Source organism: Oncorhynchus masou, chromosome 1, assembly GCF_036934945.1.
Source record: "Oncorhynchus masou masou isolate Uvic2021 chromosome 1, UVic_Omas_1.1, whole genome shotgun sequence".
In the NCBI taxonomy this organism is placed as follows: Eukaryota; Metazoa; Chordata; class Actinopteri; order Salmoniformes; family Salmonidae; genus Oncorhynchus; species Oncorhynchus masou.
Window position 1 is genome coordinate 67,381,396 of NC_088212.1, and position 7,275 is coordinate 67,388,670.

Consider the following 7,275-nt stretch of genomic DNA (forward strand, 5'->3'; position numbering starts at 1 on the left):
TCTGATGACAATGTCCAAGTAAAGAAAAATGAGTAAGGTAGTGAATTTCTCTGGGTGAATATCAGTGTCCTTGGGCCTTGATTTGGGGTTTGGACTGATAAGAGCCAATTTAATTCTGTGAATAGCTTTCCTCAATTATAATATTCACATAAGAGAGGGGACACATTATTCCTCTGGATACATTCTCATTGGGCACAGACATTGTTCAGTTTTTATTGATAATTGATAGCTACCATTGTCAACTAATGTGAATTAAATTAAATAAGCATTTCGGCATGTCATAGAAATTTGGTTTAAATTTGAACAAAAACAAATGTAAAATTGTCAATATCAGTACAAATATTGGGAATTCTTTCTTCTTCTTTATAAAGGGTACATATTTTAATATTGTACATGTAAATAACAATACACGGCATCTAATTTACATGAGAAAGAAATGGTTCTTATATCTTAATGAATCCTCTCCTACGAACGGCCTTGTTTTTTTGTGTCTAATTTTAAAGAAACTATGCCCTGTTCAAATCACATGATAGCTTTACAGTGCCTATTTATGCACTTAGTCCAATTATTAATCTATTATTTTAGCAAGCTTATCTGCATCATAAAGTAAAGGAAACTTCACGCATGATTCCTCCATTGTCACTACCTAGCCAAATCATACATTATGCTGTGTGGTTGGGGGAAATTCCTAAAATCGAACATACATTGAAAGCATATTGCTCAAGTACAAGTGAGCTGAGAGCAGTTGCGAATTACTCATTTCTGTTGTGGTTATGTTACTGCTATCATGCTGCACATTGTACCATTTACCACTTGACATTGATGCAGCCCACGCAAAACAATCGAAGTCCACCCACCCACTCACACAAAAAACATAACACATCTTTCCCTATCTTGCAGGTGCAGATAGACATCCACAAAACAGAAACCTACATGTGTACACACACATACACACACACAGAAACCTACATGTGTACACACACATACACACACACAGAAACCTACATGTGTACACACACATACACATAAAACAGAAACCTACATGTGTACACACACATACACACACACAGAAACCTACGTGTACACGGACACACACACTTCTATCTTTCCCTAACAGCTACTCATTTAAAGTATTTACACCATCCATATTTAAACTGTACATATAAAGACTCCCATAAAACAATGGGACATTCTATTTGTCAAATCCCTATTTCTTAATGGGAATTCAAAATATTATTGAAAAGAGATGAGAAAATGAACCAAACTATAGCACATAAAAGATGAGGGAAAATTTACAGAGGGGTTTAAGAAGATAATCCTGGTTGTTTTGCTTCGATGCCAGAACCATTTGACCTTCTGCAGGGATGAGCCACCCTCTTTTCTGTGAACTTCCTGAAGATTCTAATCCTGTTCGTCCTGCTGTTCTGAGGAGGCACATGAGGTAATTCAGGTTTAGTTGTCCAATATGGGATGATTGCTGCCGTGCAACACATTACCTCTGCCTGGATCACACTATCACAATGTACATTAAAGTCAGATTTATCAAAGCATCCAATCATATTGTCCCTGCACTATTTTAAAAAATCACATTTGAGATCATATTCTGACTAATTATGTTTCCTGTGTCATTTTTGATTATATTATGAAAGGGTGCTTGAATTCTGATTGAATGTGTCACAAAAACCTAAAGCATCATTATCCTGCCCCATGTATTACTGACTCAACGTACAGCAGGCTAATGATCTCCTACCTGACTTGAACTCTGGTTTATGAGATATTCATCTTCACTGGGGTAGAACTTTAGTTGTTGCAATGTAAAACCCACAAGCACAGAGCAGCCTCTCTAACAGAGAGAAAACAGTCATAAATCAGCACAGACAATCTAAAAAAGAACGAGGACACTTATCACCAAGCTTCAGGTAACCAATGTCAAACCGAGATGTGCATCAGCCCTACTCTCCTGTGGCTCAAAATAGAAAATTGATGAATTGATTGATTACAGAAAGGAACAAATTGGCCCCGTACTTTTAGCTTCAGACTTGTACGATGCCCCATCTCTGAAGCATAGCGGTGCCTATCTACATCACAACACATGCATTTCCTTTCCATCCTTTAATTTGCATAAAACATTTATGGAGCATGAGATCGTGATGGTGCTTTTCAATGGCCAATATGTATTTGTATTGCTTTTAAAATCTCACGGCAGCTTGTGTCTTCATTTGTTCTTGATGATTCATGCTTATTCACCTCAACAGCATGATTCATTTTGCAGACATTAGAAAATAATGGAATATTATTTGTCTGGGCTCAATGTTTCAGTGGAAAGATACATTTACTCTATCAACTTGTCACATTTAGAAGAGCTAAGGAAAGCCTTCTGGTAATAACAAAGAAATGGATTCCAACAAAACTTGTTACATCTTTTTCATACAATGTGAAGTATATTCTGTCGAATCAAATGAAATAACCTTGTATTTGGTGACAAATCTAAATATTATTGATCTCCGACTGATATTTCTCATAAAGGCCCTTGGATTGATGAAATAACATTTCTGCCTGAGCCACTAATGAGAGAATGTGAGCTATCTGTACAGTATCAATGTTTGATTAGTGAGGTCCAGCTGCTATGGAGGACCATCAGATGGCTGCTTCCCCAGCAGGTAGGCTAGTAGTGTCAGCTAGCCATGAACATGTCCCTCTGTGGAAGGAGGAGGGCCTGGAATACGCCTTGATATATGCACTTGTCACTGTCCTAATGATGAATCCATCTGTGCGGAGTCTAGCGCAGGGATTGGAGGAGGAGATGGGCTCATATTTCAACTATTTAGGTTCATGTCCTCTCTCTCTTCCTCCCCAATCCAGTCCCCCATGTAGCTCATCTCTGCCTGTGCTTATGTAACCGATGTGAAATGGCTAGCTAGTTAGCGATGGTGCTCGCTAATAGCGTTTCAATCGGTGACGTCACTCGCTCTGAGACCTTGAAGTAGTTGTTCCCCTTGCTCTGCAAGGGCCGTGGCTTTTGTGGCGCGATGGGTAACGATGCTTCAAGGGTGGCTGTTGTCGAATATGTGCAGAGGGTCTCTGGTTCCGGTCGAGGAGAGGGACGGAAGCTATACTGTTACACTTAGGTGGTCCTCACCTGATTCCACCTGTAGAAGAATTGAGTGGTGATGGAGCCATTGCTCATACAACTGGGCCACAACAGAATAAATGAGTGTATCAATACAATGTTGACTACATTATACAACAAAACAATGGACACCAACTCCAAAATGTGATGAAAATGTGTCTATTTATTTATGGCCTAGGAAGAATAATGTGCCTCTTGGTTGATATATTTACCTGGCATTATTTGATTGGGGCACGTGACTACCACCTACCGTGCAACACGTGTGGAAGTGGTATTTGTTGTTGTGTTTACCACGGCTTGGTAAATTGACTTTATCATGTACATTCACCTGAAATAAAAAATAGAAATGGGGGGGTTACAGAGGAAGTGACAAACTAATGCCAGAGTTGAGGACATTGTTTGTAACACTCAATTTGTCCGATGACACCAATCTAACCAGCACAGATACGCAAATGCTTCTAGAATGGAACCGAACCATCAAAATTGGCATAATATCAGTTTTAGCAGCGATGATCACGTTGGGGGTACATTACAGTTGTTATGGTGATTTCTTCATCGGTGTCCGGCTGTTCAAGGAACTCTCGCTACGTTTTACTTTCCCTCACCGGTGCTGATTTGGACTGATCATCACGCCCTTGAATCTGTGCGTCAGTCTTGCGAAAGACGACAGTGAAGGCCCAGACTCCCTCTGTCACATTGTGGCATTCTTCAACGCAATGATCTATAAGTCTAGAAAGATACATTGCAGTGTTTTACCTGCTGAAATACTCATCACTGATGACAAGGAGAAGAACGCTGCTTCTGATCGCCTTTGCATGGTGTTTTCCTCAATTTTTACTTGTGCCCATATCTTTTCCTAACGGGATAATTGAGGTCCACTTTACTACAGCGTCATTGGTTTGCAATCCATCGTACATTAACATGCCTCATCTTCTTTCCTCGGTCAATCATCATGACTTGCGCCTTTGGTGTGCTGCAATGAGACAGCGAGTAAAGATGTGACGACCCCAGGTGTTGTGAGCGCAACAGACCCGTAGCATCCAGGGTGCTTGTCACTGTGATGACTGAGTACTACACATGTTGGACGCCGTGCATGGCGGCAATTATCTATAATGGTGAGTAGGCCTATAGAAATAACCAGGTTGCATGTTTTTCCCAAAGTCACCCACCACCCTTCTAAACGAGCTCAGCAAAATGCCCGTAACAAATGTTGGCTACACGGCTGTAAAGTTGAAATGCCAATGTGCTGGGTGTAAGGTGACTGGGGTAGGCTGCTGAATCAGACTGATACCGGCAGCTTCTGGTATACAGCCTGAAACTAAGCAGTGTAGACGGGAAACGTTTCCTTACAAGCAATAATCTTGAATAAAATGACAGTTAACCATACTGGTTGTCAGTTTAGTTGGTCATTCAGTGGGTGAACTTCCGAGACAAATTATACACAGGAAAGTGTTATTTACCTGACTTTTTAGACCGCGGGTATTGCTGCTGAAATATATATCACCCCACTCCTGCTTACAAGTAGTACTGTTGACAATCACTGAAGAAGGGGCGTAGACTTCGATTGACCATGCTTGTGCATAGTCGGTTTTATTTCGTAGCCTATGCTGTCCCTTTTTATGTATTTTTCTCCGTTCTCTCTTCCACCAGCCATCTCGGGCATTATAGTTACGGAGTGGATTGAGTTTGTGGTGATGTGGCTGCCAACCGCCAAGGTTTTCCCCAACTGCATCTTCTACTTCTGGATTAACCGCAGTTTCCGTAGAAAGTTCTGCCTGCTCTTCCAGCGGCTGTGTCTCAGTGTGCCCAGATTTTGCCAGCCGGTAGTATGGGACAATAACAACACCCTCCAGGATCGCTGCTCCAGTGTCTCGTCAACCAACACCCTGATCACCTCACCCTGTCCAGTGACACCCCCTTCTGAGGGGTTAGACTTCTCATAGACATGGTATTCACTCACATTATTCAATGATACATCTGGTAAATTTCAACGCCAAACACCTGCAGGACATTTAGGAGAGCTGCTTGTATTGAGATCGTGGTATCAGATTATATTTAAAAACAGTGTGGCAAGGAGACATGAGAGTGCTGTCAGGCCATAATTAGATGCTTCAAAGCCCTGTCAAACACCAATCTTCCTCACCATCACTATGCATTTCAAGTTATTTTGAATCTTATTTTTTGTTGAACTCATACAATTCTTTGACATTTTTTGAATCCCCAATTGACAGTATTTGGTCCATGCTGGAATGTTTCTTTTTTTTTATAGATGTATTTTTTGTTTTACATTTTACTGTCACACCATGTTGTCAGAATTCCATGCACCACATGTTGAGTTGAGTTATTTTTTTAGTTGGTAAATCCATCAGAATGCAGCCCTCGTCCAGCCATGTCTCCCGCCACCTTGTTTGTATTTGCATTATCAGTATTTTACATGGTGCTAAAATCTGATCTGCATGTTGTCTACAGCCTGTCAATATATTGCACTTAAATGTCAAAATAAATACATTTGATTGTTTTTAAATTAATATTTAGCCATCAAACAATAAAATGTGTTCGGTGAACTTCAGAAGGAAATGTTTACAAGTGCTTTGATGGTCTTCAGGCCATCTACTCTGTACACCTATATCTTGTATATCAAAGGCCCGGTGTCTACATAGTAGCCTTGCAAGGTAAACCTTTAAGTCATTGAATTTCATCTCCTGAGAAAGGTCATTAAACGGCTCCAGTGTATAAAGGTCACCACCACACTCGTCTGTCGGCGTTACCCTTTCCCTCCGTTTGACTTCTCATATCACCAGGGTCACCTCCCAATTCATGGTCCCTTTTTTTAAAGAAAGTGGTTAAGACTATTCAAAGCCATCACTGTGCTACTGTCCGCACTACATTGTATGATACTGGGCAGCTCCCTTATTCAATTTCCAACTTCCTTTAGACTTGTTATTATGGTAAATGTTGAGACTGAAACCTGTTGGTTGTGATCTCTTGAGAGTTATGACATGGAATGTATGCTGTTTGGCAAAAATCTGAAAATATTGTCCATATTTATTATGAAACTTGCTAAACTCTTGGTGCTTTCAAATGTGAAAATACGTACTTGGTCTTTGACTAATGATATGTTTCATTTGTATTTTGTGAATAGTTGAGTGACTTTGTCGTGTACATAAAATAATGTTATATTGTTTATAAATAAATGAAAATCCCCCAAAATGTTTGTGATTGGGAAATAAAGCATAATGCCTTTGTTAATTAGTCATTTCGTGTGGCATGGAAAAGGAGAGGCAGATTTGAGAAGCTGCCTACATGGGAATGAAACTCTGCAAGAGGCTTCACTGAATATCACTTATTTCCCACACTATTAATTCCAATTTGAGGCCAAGTCAGACACCCCATGGTTTCAGACAGGTTTCTGGGCCTTGGCTCAGGAGATCCAGTCATAGGTGTTGGGCTGATACATTGTATCTACTTTAGTTTGAGATGATTGGTCTCTGCTGAAGGAGGAGCTATTCATTTTACATAGTATATATTTATTTTTTCTGAACGCATTTTTGTTTGTTGGCAATGTCCTATTGAATGAATTGCAAAAATCTCTGAAGCTGGAGTCTTATATCTCCCTCTCTAACTTTAAGCATCAGCTGTCTGAGCAGCTTACCAATCACTGTACCTGTACACAGCCAATCTGTAAATAGCACACACGACTACCTCATACACATTATTACTTACCCTCTTGCTCTTTTGCACCCCAGTATCTCTACTTGCACATCATCATCTGCACATCTATCACTCCAGTGTTAATGCTAAATTGTAATTATTTTCACCTCTAGGCCTTATTTATTGCCTACCTCCCTACTCTACTACATTTGCACACACTGTACAAAACTAGAAACATCTTTCTTTTCTTTTGTGTTATAGTTTGTTTATGTGTAACTCTGTTCTTGTTTTTGTTGCACTGCTTTGCTTTATCTTGTCCAGGTTACAATTGTAAATGACAACTTGTTCTCAACTGGCCTAACTGGTTAAATAAAGGTGAAATAAAAAAGCATAAGCTTTGGTGACACCTCGAGAGAGGGATCTCAGGCTGACAGAAGGTAAAGTATTTATTTATTTTTGGTATCTACTTAGTTATAGAAATGTGATACCATCAA

General features: G+C 39.9%; 1 pseudogene; it reads left to right on the forward strand.

Moving 5' to 3' along the window:
• The first annotated feature begins 3,582 nt into the window (after positions 1-3,582).
• LOC135541931 (histamine H2 receptor-like) lies at positions 3,583-5,073 on the forward strand (annotated as a pseudogene).
• Positions 5,074-7,275: the final 2,202 nt, after the last annotated feature.